Source organism: Podarcis pityusensis (genome assembly GCF_964106645.2).
Source record: "Podarcis pityusensis genome assembly, chromosome: 7".
Classification (NCBI taxonomy): domain Eukaryota; kingdom Metazoa; phylum Chordata; class Lepidosauria; order Squamata; family Lacertidae; genus Podarcis; species Podarcis pityusensis.
Window position 1 is genome coordinate 23319984 of NC_138031.1, and position 16452 is coordinate 23336435.

Here is a 16452-nt window from a genome sequence, read left to right on the forward strand (position 1 = left end):
CTTATGAAAGTATCTCTGGGTGCTTTTTCAAAGCTGTCCGTGCCTCAAGACTTTGCTGTAAGCAGAAAGAGGAGTGACAATTTGAAAGCGTACAAAGATGTCTGAGAAAAAGAATCCAAACGCCAACCAGGGGATAGGAAACAGGGCAGCTGTCTTCACTGAAACTAAGGCATGGCCAGGCCAAAAGTCCATCCTTGAGACCATTAACATGATGTCCAGTAAGATCTGACTGAAACAGAACTGTAGTGGTATCTACCTGAAGATCTTTAGTCTGTTTATCATCATAAAAATAGACTTTCTTTAGAAATAAGGCATGCACTTCCTTTTTCATAACTTCTTCTGGTTCTCCTCACCTTGAGGAGGGGTGAACACTCATAGGGTTGCCATATGTCCTCTTTTTCCAGGTACACATCCTCTTTTTCATGGGTAGAGTTGTCATAGCAATCCATAGTTAAAAGTAGAAGTTGGCAAATGTCTCCTCTTTTTTGCTCTTCAAAATTTGGCAGCCCTACTCAGGGTTCTGGCCCCTTCAATCCTTGGCCACTGGAAATCCAGGAATCTTCCATCATGCAGATGTTCAAGGGCCTAGAAGCCACATGAGTCAAAAGGTCCTAATCCAGGGGAAAGGACTGGTCCAATAGACATTGGTCCCCAGCACCCACCCATCATCTTGTTGTGAACTGCCCTGAGACCTCCAGCTATAGGGCAGTGTATAAGCTGAATTAACAACAACAACTGTACCCAAGGCTGCCAAGTTATTTGGACACCTGAGACGGAAAACTCCACAAGCACTTCCCCCTTGTAATAGAAATGCAATAACAATGATAACAATAATATGTTAAAAGGATAATAATTTTCTCCCCTTTTCATGGGAACCTAAATCAGTGCCTGAAGCAGCCACCTCTTTGCCTAATGGTGGGACTGGTCCTGGCAGGGATTGCTAAACCGGCGTAGAAGCATATTGTGTTTACTCTCTCACACCCCTCTGCACATGGCAAAGAATGGGGTGACCTGTTGGGGTGAAGAAGGAAAGTTTACTAAGGGCATTATTTTTAACCAACACTGTCAAATCCAAAAGTATAATGCACCACATACTGAAATGTTGTTTAACAAATTATTGTTTTTTTCCTTTTGTTTGTCATAAACAGCTTCTTCTTTTTTTAAGAAGAAGCAGGTTGTGTTTGGCATATAAAAAGATGCACACATATTCTGGTGTCTGTGTGTTTAATCATAAGGTTTCATAATCATAAGGTTTCACATTCTGAGTAAGACTGCTTGATGTCCTTTATATTCCAGTCATATTTTCCTGACCTTTATCAGTAGTCTTGCCTGTCAGAATGGACTTGGCAGAAAATACTTTGGTGCAATTGCTCCCTTGTGTATCTGTCTGAACTTGAATGTGGAAATCATGAGTAAAGAGCTTAAGCTGAATGAGATTTAGAATTAGAAGAGTAGACAGATGGAGACAGTTTCTTCCATGGGCTCTTTCTATCTTATCAACTCACAGGTCTAAAAATCACGGAGCAACACCAAACATATGGTAACACAGTGACCCACTACTGTGGAAAATGTTTTGTCTGTCCATCTGTCTGTCCGGCATACATATGGACACTTATTGAGATTTCATCATTCAGTCTGGAGGATGGAGGAACCAGGTTTTGTATACATTTTGAAGCAACTCGGTGCCACTTCGAAACAAAATGGTGGAGCGAACCATTCCAAACTGGGGACCCAATTTGGAATTATGGTTCCTGAGATGAAGGAGTGGGTTTTGGTCTATGTTTGGAAACCACTGGGTGCCATTTTGCTTCAAGATGGCAGACTGAACCTTTCAAAAATCACAGATTTAAACCAACATTGACAGGAAAGTAATAGGGCTGTACACCGAATTCAGTCAAAGCCTGAATCCCAAACCAAATCAGGCCAATTCTGGAAGATCCAGGTGTTGACTGAGTCAGTTAAGACAACCCTGGATTGTTCAGGGTTAAGCTGCCTGGAACAATCTGAGATTGTCAGGAGGGCAGGACATTGGGTGGGGCAGCATCTACAAAGAGCAGCATGTGGTTGTTTGCAATAGGGCTTTCAAACAGCCCCACACATCAATTTTGCTCTGTGTGTGTCTGTTCCCAACTGGGAAACGCATGTACGCAGTCAAACTGAGCAGGACTGAACCCTCTGGTCCCCAGCTGGTCCTGCTGACTGCACAACCTCCAATCATCAGAAAGATGGGGAGCAGCAGAAAGAGAGAAAGAAAAGTAGGTAGTCCAACCCATCCTAGGCTCCAGCCCCATCTCCCAATCGCATGTGGCCCCCAACACATTGCTCTTGAGGAAATATGGCCCTCAGTAGAAAAAAGAAAAAGGTTGCTACCTTAGGTGAGATCTCCAAGTGCTTTTGGACTACAAATCCCATCATTCCCAGCTAGCAAGACCAGTGGTTAGGGATGGTGGGAACTGTAGTCCAAAAACACCTGAAGACCCAAGTTTGGGAAACCCTGGGTTAGATAAAGGAATTTTTGTCTCACGGACCATTTTCTGCCACATCTAAGCTAGACCAGTACACAAGAGCCTGCTGGTCCATCTAGTCCAGTATCCTGTTCTCAAAATAGTTAACCAGATGCCTGTGGAAAAACCACAAGGCAGACCTGAGCATCGCATTCTCCCTTCCTGCAACTTCCAGCGACAGGTATCAGAAGCATTCTGTCTTTGACTGTAGAGGCAGGGCATAGTCTGATGCCTAGACTACATCAGGGCTGGCCCAGGACATCTTGCCGCCTGAGGCAAAGGAAAGGATGACACCCCCTCCCATTCCATTGGCAATTTACTCTTAATTCGACACTGGTGATAGGACAGTGCCCTCCACTGCTACTGAGGGCAGTAGGTTTGTTAGGTGGTGCAGAGAAGGTTGTGTGGCCCACAGACAGAGGGGAATCACTGGGTGAGAGACCCAGGAGGAATGCCAGGAGGATCTGATCCTATTGCTTGAGGTGCCTGTCTCACTTTGCCTTTTGGCAGGGCCATCCTTGCTGACAGATGACCCTTGCAGTGCTCCCTGTTGGTTATTATTATTATTATTATTATTATTATTATTATTATTTGGTTGCTGTGAGGGCAGAAGCAGCTTGTCAAGTGGGGCAGAGCCACTACGCTAATTTCACATCAGGTGGGCCATTGTTGATTCCCAGCAGGAAGAGGGACAGAAAGGCAGGGTGGTCAGCATGGTGCAAAGGCACCAATGGGTGTGTCGGACTGGCTCTGCTGATGTGTTTGCACCATGCCAACCTCCTCTCCCCCTCCTGGTAAGCAATGGTGACCCACCTGTTAGAAAGTTTGTGCAGCTGCTCTGCCCCCCACTTCAGCAAGCCACTTCTGTATGAGGGTCCAGAGTCTGCTCTTGGCAAGACATGGTACAGTTCAGTTCTGTATTTCTTCAGTCACTCTAATATTATAACGGCAGAATTCTATCCAATTAATGGAAAGAACATTTGTTTGGAGGCTTGAGATCCCTATTAAAAGATAGCAACTTTCTTGAGCACAACTGCAGAGTCTTTGGTGGCAGCTGGCATCAGGTTAAGTTTGCTTTGTTCTTGTTTTTATTATTATTGACGAACTGTAGGGACGAGGATATGGAGCTGCCTTGACTGAGTCACTTCTGACTTCAGAGGTTCAACTTGGAAAATGCATTCAGCTTTAATGAAAGATCTTCGCCAGCTTAAATGCAGCTTTGAGCTTTTAAGCAGGAATGCTCTCAATCTTGAAAAGCAGTATGGCCATTAAATAGCTAGCATTAAGTAGGAATCAAATCAAAGAAAAAGGAAGAAGTATCCAGCCTTTGCTTGATTGGGTTCATCCTTCTCTGACTTCCTCTGGACTCATAAATGACAAATGAATGTAAACTTATTACCTCATTCGCTTTGCAGAGCAAAGATCAATTACCCTAGGATGCCAGCAAATGACATCATTACTCCTTCTCTGAAAAAAGTAGTGCATTTCCCTTTCACTGTGCCAATAATACTAAGAGAAGATTTAAAATGCTTCCTTTCCTAATGCCTGTCTAGTGTGCAGATTTTGTTTTTTTTTTAAGGAGGGTGGGATTTCAATTGTCAAAATTTGCATTCATCCTTCAGCCCATGGGGGTGAGCAACCCACCACTGAACCTCACAGCAGCATGCAGCAGGAATAAAGTTATGTTGCTTATTATTGACCAGGTAAGGGCAATCCTTCTGCTTAACTTGCTGATATTTATCTGCTGGCTGGCAGTTTTGATGGTAACAATATCATTTCTGCAATCCACATCGAATCAATTCTTCAATAAATAAGTTTTTAAAAAACAGGGAATGCTGCAGTCATCACTTGTCCGCTTTCTATTGACTTCAGTGAAAATTAGAAATATGCCACCCACCCTTGGGAGTGCTTCCAACCTCACTTTTGCTCCCTTATTGTACCAATGGTGCTCTCGGACCAATAAAACAGCACCATGCAAATTAGGGAAGAATAAAGGGCAGTGGCTGGTTCCTTAGCTTCTAATGTGTTCCATTCCAAATGGTGAGCGAGCTTCCTATCTGTAGATCACAGAAAACCAGGAAGTAAGTCTTGAAGCTGCCACTAATAATTTATAAGAAATTTGTTGCAGCTGAGGTTGAGGCCAATCTATAATAATAATAATAATAATAATAATAATAATAATAATAATAATAAATTTATTATTTGTACCCCGCCCATCTGGTTGGGCTTCCCCAGCCACTCTGGGCGGCTTCCCAAAAAAAATTAAAGTACTGTAATACATCAAACATTAAAAGCTTCCCTAAACAGGGCTGCGTTCAGATGTCTTCTAAAAGTCTGGTAGTTATTCTCTTTGACATCTGGTGGGAGGGTGTTCCACAGGGAGGGCGCCACTACCGAGAAGGCCCTCTGCCTGGTTCCCTGGAACTTAGCTTCTCGCAGTGAGGGAACCGCCAGAAGGCCCTCGGTGCTGGACCTCAGTGTCCGGGCTGAACAATGTGGGTGGAGACGCTCCTTCAGGCATACTGGACTGAGACCGTTGAGGGCTTTAAAGGTCAGCACCAACACTTTGAATTGTGCTCGGAAACGTACTGGGAGCCAATGTAGGTCTTTCAATGTGGTCTCGGCGGCCGCTCCCAGTCACCAGTCTAGCTGCCGCTAGAAAAATAACAAATCTTTGGTGTTCTTCAGACGCCTTCTCCAGAGTGACCCTAGGAGCCAATCCTCATTGGTTGACTCATTACCTTTTACTCCTTTGATTGGCTCCAATCATCACAAAGGATGAGAAAACTCTTTCTCAATGGCTGAAAATATATCCTTTTATACTGCTTGGGTACCTCTAGGATACATGAGATGGGCACTCTTAATAAACTGCAGTTCCCAGGATTCTTTGGGAGAAGTCATGTGCTGTTGAATGTATCATGTGCATGCAGCCTCAGAGCTGGAAGCCAAACGTTGCACAAGGAGTTGTGGTTCTGTAGGCTGCAAAAGCTACGCATGCAGGAACACAGGGAATAAAAGTGATTCAGGTTCAAGACAACAGTGTCCAAGTTCTGTTACGTATGATGGAGCTTCAAGAAGAATATAACTAAAGTTGCTTAGGAAGAAGATATTGGAGCACTCCAAAACATTTGCCCATGTGCACAGAAAGCAGTAGATCTAGCTGAAAGGCAACTTGCAGATATCATTAATTATTATTGTTATTGTTTAGTCGTATAGTCGTGTCTGACTCTTTGTGACCCCATGGACCAGAGCATGCCAGGCACTCCTGTCTTCCACTGCCTCCCGCAGTTTGGTCAAACTCATGCTGGTAGCTTCGAGAACACTGACCAACCATCTTGTCCTCTATCGTCCCCTTCTGCTTGTGCCCTCCATCTTTCCCAACATCAGGGTCTTTTCCAGGGAGTCTTCTCTTCTCATGAGGTGGCCAAAGTATTGGAGCCTCAGCTTCACGATCTGTCCTTCCAGTGAGCACTCAGGGCTGATTTCCTTAAGAATGGATACGTTTGATCTTCTTGCAGTCCATGGGACTCTCAAGAGTCTCCTCCTGCACCACAATTCAAAAGCATCAATTATTATTATAATTATAATTATTATTATTATTATTATTATACAATTATAAGATTATTGTATGATCTTAGAATATTGTATAATCTTAGAAGGGAGAGTGGCTGTGAAGGGTCATGGCTGTGACTATGAGGAAGGGAACCTGTGCTTCTGAATTTGCCACTGCTGATGTAGGGAAAACTACAGTTCCCATGAGTCACATGCTTTAAATGTATGATGTGTATGCTACCTAAGAGTCAGTTCCCACCACCATTTCCTACTAGCTAAAACCAACAGCCGTTGACTGGCTGACTTGGCACACTGACTATTCTGCCTTCGGGGGGTGTTCAGACCACGACAGAGCTCATCCTGGTGCACCCCATGTTTCAAAGGTTTTCCAGGCCAAATGACATTCTTAACCCAAACACATGTCAGATCATTTAAACCCTTGGTGCTAAGTGCCAAAGTCACCGATCCCTTTCTACTCCAGTCCTAACCCTGCAGTTGATTCATATTGCCAATCCAGGAACTCAGAAACACTGGTGGGAATATTACAAACAAAGAAACCCAACTCAGTTCAAACTGGCCTTCTATCTCATTAATTCTTAATCAAAATTGTGACAGTGATGCTTTTGGCTCCGCGTGATGAAGGTTTCCAGTGGAGAAGCACAGAATCTCCCCAGCAACTGAGCTGCTATTAGAGGTGGCCCTTCCACATGGTTCTGAATTTAAATGGGTTTCTCTCTCTCTCTCTCTCTCTCTCTCTCTCTCTCTCTCTCTCACACACACACACCCATTAGACAGCTTGCTCGCACACACACATGCCTCGCAGAGGGCACCGATGAGCAAGGAGGAGAGTGTGATTTGCTCCTGCGTCTTCTCAAGGCCTCCTTTTCCTCTGAACCAGCTCCGAATTCATTTGCAGCTTTTTGCAGATAAGAGGAAGCCTGTGCAGCATTGTGTGCTGCTTGCCATGTGGAATTGCTGCTTCTTGCATATTTCATGCCAGAGGGTGCCACATTATTCCCCTCCTCCCTCTCCCTCCCAATGCAATTATGTATGCGCTGCACATTAAGTGCTTGTTTGCTTATATCTCTGCAGGGAGAGCATCCTGAGTGACAGTCTGAACTGGAGTGCTTTTCTTCTTCTTCTTCTTTCCTTTTGCCTCTGAGAGCTGCTTTTATTGACTTGAGGGATGGATTCGTCAGGCTTTCAAGCCTGCCCTGAGTAATATGTGCTGCCATTATCCATGACAATCGTTAATTAATATTTATACGGTGCGCAAGTCCAGTCCAATACATTTTTCTGCCTGAGGTAGAGGAGTAAAAGCCACCTACCCACCCTCAGGAAAGGTGTATGGGAATGCCCCAAACCAAACCTTTTATTTGGGCACTCAAGGCAGAAAATCCCACAAGCACATCTCCCCCTCCTAAGCAGCAGTAGCACAATAAGAATAAAATAAATAAGGATTTATTGCTTTTGTTTAACACCTCAAATCTGCTGCCTGAGGCAGTTGCCTCACTTTGCCTAATGGTTGGGTTGGCACTGAGTGGTACAGGTCAGATTTGGAATGACATTGCCTTTGGTGAGGAGCATATCTAGCAAATGAAATAACACCTCCCTGCAATTGTGTTAGAAATCCTGTTTTTCGGGGATTTGTGTCTGGCTATTTGAAGTTTCCTCTGCACTGAAATTTACTTAGGAGAGCGTCCTTCTCATAGAATCATAGAATCATAGAGTTGGAAGAGACCACAAGGGCCATCGAGTCCAACCCCCTGCCAAGCAGGAAACACCATCAGAGCACTCCTGACATATGGTTGTCAAGCCTCTGCTTAAAGACCTCCAAAGAAGGAGACTCCACCACACTCCTTGGCAGCAAATTCCACTGTCAAACAGCTCTTACTGTCAGGAAGTTCTTCCTAATGTTTAGGTGGAATCTTCTTTCTTGTAGTTTGGATCCATTGCTCCGTGTCCGCTTCTCTGGAGCAGCAGAAAACAACCTTTCTCCCTCCTCTATGTGACATCCTTTTATATATTTGAACATGGCTATCATATCACCCCTTAACCTCCTCTTCTCCAGGCTAAACATGCCCAGCTCTCTTAGCCGTTCCTCATAAGGCATCGTTTCCAGGCCTTTGACCATTTTGGTTCATTTTGATTCTCTCTCTCGCTCTCGCTCTCTCTCTCTGTGTGTGTGTGTGTGTGTGAAAAAGCTGTTTCTGCCAGACATATGTTCCTTCAGAATAGAGGTCATGCAAAGCTCCCCTACTTTGGCTTTGGCCACTGTCCATTTCCACTCAAAGGCCTGGTGACACTTTCTCAGAATATGACTGATACGGCTGCAATTCTCAGAGTGGTTCTCTTCACAGGAAACTCTAGGAACTGTAGCTTTGGGAGGAGAACAGGGGTCCTAGCACTCCTAACAAACCGTGTTATGTATAATTGTTTAATTCACAAAGAAATGGAAAATGCCTATGTGTATTGCTGAACGGGTTTAAGATTCTGTTGAAGCTGAAGAAGAGCAAGAAGAGCTCTCTAAGCTGCTAGATGGGTTGATAATTTACTGTTATTGTTCTCTGCTAGGTCACCTGTGGTGTTTAACCTTAGATCGGGTGATTAAGGTATTGAATTGCAAGTCATCATTTTGAAGGGAGTTGCCTTTGGTCTTTCATTCCCAGCCAGAATTGGAGTAAGATGTGACAATGGCTCTTCATAGCCTTAGGTAGGATGCAGGCTAATGTAGGCTGGAATGGAAGAGAGACACAACTATGATTTCTGGAAGAAGTAAAGTTATTTTTAAGATGCTGAGCCTGTGCTGGACACACACAGGATATTGTACAGTACACTGTTTGGCTGTATCGTTTACTAATTTTTGTTCTGTTTTGAAGAAAGTTCTGCAAGTGAAACTTTGAATCAAACTTATAGATCTGAACAATGTTTTATTCCAGAAAGAATCGGTTTTTATGCATCCAATTTGCTTCATGCTTCTCAGTAGTAATATCTGCAATAAACTGCAGCTCCCAGAATTATTTTTGGGAAGCCATGACTGCTTTCAGTGGTATCCTAGCGTGGTATGGATGTAGCCTTAGCTAGATACCACCCACAAAATGTTCAACTGGGAAACAGAAGCAGAGAAGGAGGCAGCGGCTGAAGTATGTGTGTTGTATTTCATGTTGGGCTGGCTCGGCCCAGGAAACCAGTGGAGCTGCTTGTGCTACCTACCAAATTAAAACCCCAGTGGCCCAGCTCAACGCAGCCATGGGGCGGCACAGCATGGGGCAGTAATGGCAGAGCCTGGTCTGGCACCAGCTCAGCTGAACTCTGCTGCCCAGAGTTCGGAAGGCACAGCAGTAAGGTGTCTACTTTGTATGTGGGAGGTCCAAGGTCAATCCCTGGCACCTGTTCAGTGCCAATGCCACACTTCCACACCTGTCCAGAAGAGAGGGATGTATGCAAAGGTGGCCTTACTTCTTGGAGATCTCTGCATTGCATGGATTTTGAATTTTTGTTTGCGGTGGTGTTATTCTGATTCTTAAAGCAAATGTATGTACCAGTTTTCACCACAAACATGTCCCAAGGGGAGCTCTGTAGAAAAATAAACCAAAACAATACTTTAAAAAGCCCCAAATACAATCCAGTCAAAACTGATCGTGGTAAAAGCAAAAAAATCAGGGAAGTCAGCTTGGAGGTTCTAAAAAAGAAAGAAAGGTGATTAAGTTAATTTTATAAGAATAGTGGTTCAACCAGGGGGACACGAAGAAGTCACTTAACAATGTTACTAAGTTTGGTTTGAATATGATAGAGATTTATGTTTGTTTGTTTGTTTGTTTAAAAAATAATATTTTTTTTGAGAAAGAAAGAAAGAACCAAAGAAACACAAGGCACAAAATTATTCTCCCAGGCTGCATGTGCCCTAAACATTTAAAACACCCCACCCCAAAGAATCCTGGGAATTGTAGCTCTATTAGGGGTAAACTATGGTTCCTAGGGAATTGGGGTGGGAGAGGAGGAAATGTGCTTTAAATGTATGTGTGTAAGCAGCCTCAACCTCCATTATAGGTGTTAAGTTGTGGGTGAACATATCAGACAACACAGCGATTCTTCAAACAGCTCTTGTTTATTCACAGGCCAGGACAGAACTGAACTGAAGGGTTCAGTCAGCCTGCTTATATAGAGCTCCAGTACAACGTAACTGTAACAACTTTCTAAAACTATCCAATCAGTGAACGTCACTTTCGATCCCTTATTTGCATAACTATCTACAGTATCCCCCTGCTGGCCCAGGGTGAGAACTTCAGTACATAACAATAGGAGATTGCCAAAGGCCCAGTCAGATTCTCACAACAGCTGAGGAAAGACAACTCCAACTTGCTGGGGCACCTCAGGTGGGGCAATGTTACTCACCTGCCTTCTGAGCAACACTGAGCATTGCTACCAGTTCCCAAAAGAGGGAGAGGCAAAGCTTGTGCTGACCAAGCCTTATAAGGAATGGTTGAGGGAGTTGGGTATGCTTAGCCTGTATAAGAGGAGACTGAGAGGAGATATGATAGCCCAGCTTCAAATATCTAAAGGGCTGTCACATGGAGGATGGAGCAAGCTTGTTCTATCCTGCTCCAGAGGCTAGAACCCGAACCAATGGATTCAAGTTACAGGAAAGGAGATTCCGACTAAACATCAGGAATAATAACTTTCTGATGGTAAGAGCTGTTTGACAGTGGAACAGACTCCCTTGCAAGGTGAGTAGAGTAGAAACGGAATCATAGAGTTGGAAGGGACTCTGAGTGGCATCTAGTCCAACCACCTGCAATGCAGCTGCCCCTTATGGGGATCAAACCTGCAACCTTGGTGTTATCAGCACTGTACTCTAGCCTAGTTACAGGTAGGTAGCCATGTTGGTCTGCCCTAGTCAAAACAAAATTTTAAAAATCCTTCCAGTAGCACCTTAAAGGTAAAGGGTAAAGGGACCCTGACCATTAGGTCCAGTCACAGACGACTCTGGGGTTGCAGCGCTCATCTCGCTTTACTGGCCGAGGGAGTTGGCGTACAGCTTCCGGGTCATGTGGCCAGCATGACTAAGCCGCTTCTGGTGAACCAGAGCAGCACACAGAAATGCCGTTTACCTTCCTGCCGGAGCAGTACCTATTTATCTACTTGCACTTTGACGTGCTTTCGAACTGCTAGGTGGGCAGGAGCAGGGATCAAGCAACAGGAGCTCACCCCCTCGCAGGGATTCAAACCGCCGACCTTTTGATCGGCAAGTCCTAGGCTCTGTGGTTTAACCCACAGCGCCACCCATGTCCCTCATAGTAGCACCTTAGAGACCAACTAAGTTTGTTACTGGTATGAGCTTTCATGTGCATGCACACGAAAGCTCATACCAATAACAAACTTAGTTGGTCTCTAAGGTGCTACTGGAAGGGGGAAAAATTATACTCTAGCCCAGTGTTTTTCAACCTTTTTTGGGCAAAGGCACACTTGTTTCATGAAAAAAAATCACGAGGCACACCACCATTAGAAAATGTTAAAAAATTTAACTCTGTGCCTATATTGACTATATATAAAGTAATTCTCTTGAATAGGAATCAAATAAACACATAGAAAGTATTTTATAATTACTTTATTATGAAATAGTAAGTAAACAGAAATATGAAAAATTATAAAATACTTTATTCAGTGCGCAACCTGGGCCTGTTTGGCTGAACACAAAGCTGATATTCTGGCTGGAATCGAACGTTGCGGACCGTTCTCTGCTCAGCGGGGATCGATCCGCTGATCCCCACTGAGCCGGCGGATGACAGCTCCGTCTCCGCACTGTGTGCAGAGAGGGAGATGTCAGAGCCCTGCTGCTCTCTATGGGGAATCGGATGAGAGCGGACCGCCTGTCCGCTCTCATCCGATCCCATCCGATCTGATCCCCACCCAGGACGGATGGAAAATAGGGTGGACACAGTCCGGCGCCCGCCTAGTGGGCGAAAATTTGACTTTTTTTTTTTTTAATCTTTCGAATTTTTCAATTTTTCCCATGGCACACCAGGCAACATCTCACGGCACACTAGTTGGTTGAAAAACACTGCTCTAGCCTACTGAGCTATCCAGCAGTGGACTCTCCTTCCTTGGACGTTTTTAAGCAGAGGTTGGATGGTCATCTGTCATGGATGCTTTAGCTAAAATTCCTGCATTGCAGGGGGCTGGACTAGATGACCCTTGGTTTCCCTTCCAACCCTATGATTCTATGAATCTCTGATACATTTTATGCAGATCTGTGTCACCCTTTGTCCCCTTTTTTCCTGGCAGTGTGTCTCCTCTGTTTGGCAAGGCATCTGTAGGCCCCCTGGTGCACATTCTCTTTCCCCTACCCCTCCTTCCAAGCAGCTCCCTCGCAAAACAACTCTTTCATTGGAAGATGCAACAGAAATTAGGTCAGGCTGCCCTATCTGTGTAATATAATTAGCTGATTCCTGCACACAGCAAAAGAGAGAAAGAGAGAGAAGCCAAATGTAAAGCTTGTTGTTGCAAGAAAAGCTCACTTGCGCCCTTCGGTTCTTGCTTCTGGAAGAGGTGGGAGCCAGACCACAAGCACCCCTGCTGAGCCACCTGGATCCATTTCAGTGTGCTGTGCAAGTCCCATCGCAATGGAAGCCATGCAACGGCAGAGCTTGGTAGACTGCAGCCCAGACTCCTCATTTTGTTGCCTACGGCCCCCTCAGAAGCAACAGAACAGGGCCCGTTGTTCATTGACATTGGTGGTTCTCAAAGTGGGTGGTACTGCCCTCTGGGGCACGTTGGGATGACCTGGAGGGGTGCTGGAGGCGTTAATGACAATCGAACTTTGAAAAGTTGGCATCCCCGGGTCAAGTTCATCCATTATGTTGAATTAATTATACTAAATAGTTTTGAATAAGTGTGCAATTAGTCGTTACTGTTTTGTTGTGTTTTTATCTTCTTAGTGGGTTGTTCAAACTGCTACTCTGAATAATGCTTTTAATAGGGTAGAGTGGGATAGGGGGCACTGGGGATGAGTTTATAGTACCAAAGAGGCAGTGGCCTGAAAGAGATGGGGAGATTTTCACAACTGAAAACGTGGATTGTATTAAAGAGCGCAGGCCACACCTATTAGATTATGCCAATGTGCCAGCTAGAACAATCCTTTACTCGTGTTATGCTGGGACCAGAGATTGGCTGTTGCTACGTAAGCTGGAAGAACAGCCACACACATACAATGGGGGGGAGAATTGGGCTCAAAGGATAGAGACACACACCCCCTAGCCTTCCTAGAAATACTTCCTGTAGCAACTAGCCAGAGACTTTGTTGGCAAAAACACCCGTATGCCGCCTTCACCCAGGAAAACGTATGATAGGGACATGCTTCTAGCACATGCCTCTGTGTCATCACACACAACATGCAAGGTGATGCGCAGTGATCAGCAAAAGCAGTTCAGCCAGCAACAACTCTGCTACAGCCAGCTCCAGGCAGGAGCTGGATCCCCTTATACGTCTCACAACCAGTAGGGATGGAGGAGACACAGGCGGATTTAGGGGAGCGTGATCGGTTCAGTTACATTGGGTGGTCCCATTCACCTTTTGGATCCCTGGCAAAACAAACAAAAAAGCAAACCCCACAACCCATGAAATTATGGCCAAAGAGGAGGAGCTCCCAGGATTTGACCCTACACCACAAGTGAAATGAATTGGCTCTACTTGGCACATCCAGAGTTAGCATATTTCTGATGGCATATTTTTATGATGCTGGTATATCAGCACCCTTCGCCAAAGGGGTCTTGATTTTAGATTTACACCTTAAACTAATTAATTATATTCAAGTTCAAGAGGGAAGACTAAAGGTTGCTCTTTTTTCCTTCCAGAATTGTAGGCCCCTGCTTACTAAATACAGGCCATGACCATTTCAGGCATGTCCAACCGACACGCAGTCACCAATGCACATGTCCTTTTGAACCCAGAAGAAGGCAAAACGAGGGTGGGACAGGGGGAAGGGGCGGGGGGTGATGGGATGGAATAGGGGCAGGGTAGAACGGGATGTGGCATGCTTAGATGCTTCCACTGATGTGTGCAGGGGCCAAGAACTGAATGCGAAATTGTCGCCACCAGTACTGGACTACTAACAAGAACATAAGTAAACCAAGAACTTCTATGAAATTCCTCCCCTATTTTCCTTTCTTTACATCACTCCATAGAATCATAGATTCAACCCTATACTGTCTGATCTCAGCAACATTCTTTCATCTTTAATAGGAATGTTCTATGAATTCAGCCTGTCAGGAGTATTTAATCTTGTTTACTGTCAGCAACCCACGACGTTCATCTGGGAGGCAATAAGATTCGCCTTATAATTTCCAGCGTTAAGTCGGAAAGATGTCTGAGAATCGGATGTTAAGATGGCCAAAGCAATATCCACATTGGTGGATATTTCCATGAGTGGAAAGTTTCTTTCTCCTGCAGAAGGGCAGTTTCTGACCAAGCAGTAATGTGTGAGAAACCTAACACTAGACGTTCTTCCATTGGCAAAAGTTCTTTTCAAGATCTTCTGATGACCCACTACAGTTGATAGTCTACAAGCTGCATTTTCCTTCATGTTTCTTTTATCTGCAATATTAAGCAGCATGACAGCACTTTAACAGTCATGGCTTCCCTCAAAGAATCAAGTGGGAACTATAATTTGTGAAGGATGCTGTTAGGAGACGCCCCCTCACAGAGCTACAAAATTCTTAAAGTGGGTTTAACAGTCAGTCCTTTACCCCAGGGAACTCTGGGAATTGTAGCTCTGTGAGGGAAATAGGAGAGGCGTCTCCTAACAACTCTCAGCACCCTTAACTGCAGTTCCCAGAATTCTTTGGGGGAAGCCATGATGGTTTCAAGTGGTACTGCTCTAAAGGTAGTGCAGATGGGGCTGTACCATATAACACAACCCCTGGTGTATTCTGGTGCTCCTCTGCAGGAGTCGTGCTTACTGGGGCTGATAAGAGTTTTAGTCCAGCAACATCTGGAAGACCACAGGTTCACCACCCCTGATTTAGAAGGTCAGCTACTGAGAGCAAAGTCCACAGCAAAAGGAAGATATCTGGCAACTCTCCTAGGATCACAAAGGGAATCAAGAGCGGTGCTCCTGGCTCCATGAACCCTCTCCTGCCCAGTACCACAGCACCATCGGCTCACATCATCCCAAAAATGTAGTTTCTAATCGATGCAGCTCATGCTTTTGGCTACAAATCACAGAGTGATAAGTCAAAGGGATGAAACATGGAGCGCTGCATGCTGAAGTATGAATTGGCCCCAAGACTCTGTCTCTAGGGGCAGCCAGTATAAACAGTGAGGGAGTAAACCTGCAGACAATATACTATGCACACAATGACTCAGGGGAGCAGGGAACATCCAGGCACAAACACTTTGGGCTTACAAAACCCAGTGACAAACATGGGGAGGGGGGAATGTACGTATCTCAGTGACAAGTAGAGACAGAAGACCATAAAAAAGAAATCAGCAAGGATTCTACAACAGTACACGAGAAAGGACTGCTGCGGAGGAGTCACCTGAGAGCATTACACATCAATATGTCTTTCATTCTGACATGAGTTATATCTTCAAGCACCAGGCAAACTGTTCTTAGACTTGGAGCAACACCACCATAGGAATTCCCCTGAGCTCTATGGGGAGAAAGAAACACACATACATACTCATTTACAGGCAACAAGGGAGACCAGCAACTTGGGGGGGCAGTATAGAGGATGCTTCTGTTCAGGGTTCCAGCCTGCCAGCCACTCAACAATCCATACGTTCCAACAATCAGAAGCCAAAATCCAGGACACCATCTTCCTGCTTTTTTAAAATTGTGATACCATGGTGGCCATTTCGGTTGCTAGGATTTTGTGCCGCGGTTCCTCACCCCACCAAAAGCATATTTTTTTTCAGGCACACCACCCAAATATGAGTGTTTTGGGGCTCTGTGCAAGATCACGGCCCTAAAAAAAGGCGGGAAATCACAAAAGGTCATGGCAACCAAAATGGCCGCCGTTCTCTCACAATAAAAAATGGGATGTTCCGTTTTTTCCAAGACACTTGTGGGATACGAACCATGTTCCTTTGCAGGACATTCTGTTTCCTCCCCCCTACCCATCCCCAGTCCTCCCACCCCGTAACACAGCAACAGTCAGTTAGCATCCTGTGCCCACAAAGTATGCTCTTTCCTCCTCACTGAGCTATATTTTGTTCCCTGCAACAGTTGCTCTGGTTTGCAAACGTGGCCACAAGCCCCAAAAGGTTAGAGAAAAATACACCCCAGGCTAAGCCCTGAATGTTTGTGGGTGGATGCAGTTTCTGAACTTATTGTTGTGCCTTCCAGGTACCTTCCAGGGGACTGACAATCAGAATACAGTGGTACCTCAGGTTACAT

General features: G+C 44.9%; 1 long non-coding RNA gene across 1 annotated transcript in view; it reads right to left on the reverse strand.

Moving 5' to 3' along the window:
- Positions 1 to 2448: 2448 nt before the first annotated feature.
- LOC308481189 overlaps positions 2449 to 16452 on the reverse strand; it is a 60183-nt gene continuing 46179 nt past the window's right edge. The window contains exons 5-6 of the long non-coding RNA XR_013988506.1: positions 8636 to 8791; positions 2449 to 2494 (exon numbers count right to left, since the gene is read on the reverse strand). This is a non-coding gene — a long non-coding RNA (uncharacterized lncRNA). The remainder of the gene's footprint in view (positions 2495 to 8635; positions 8792 to 16452) is intronic.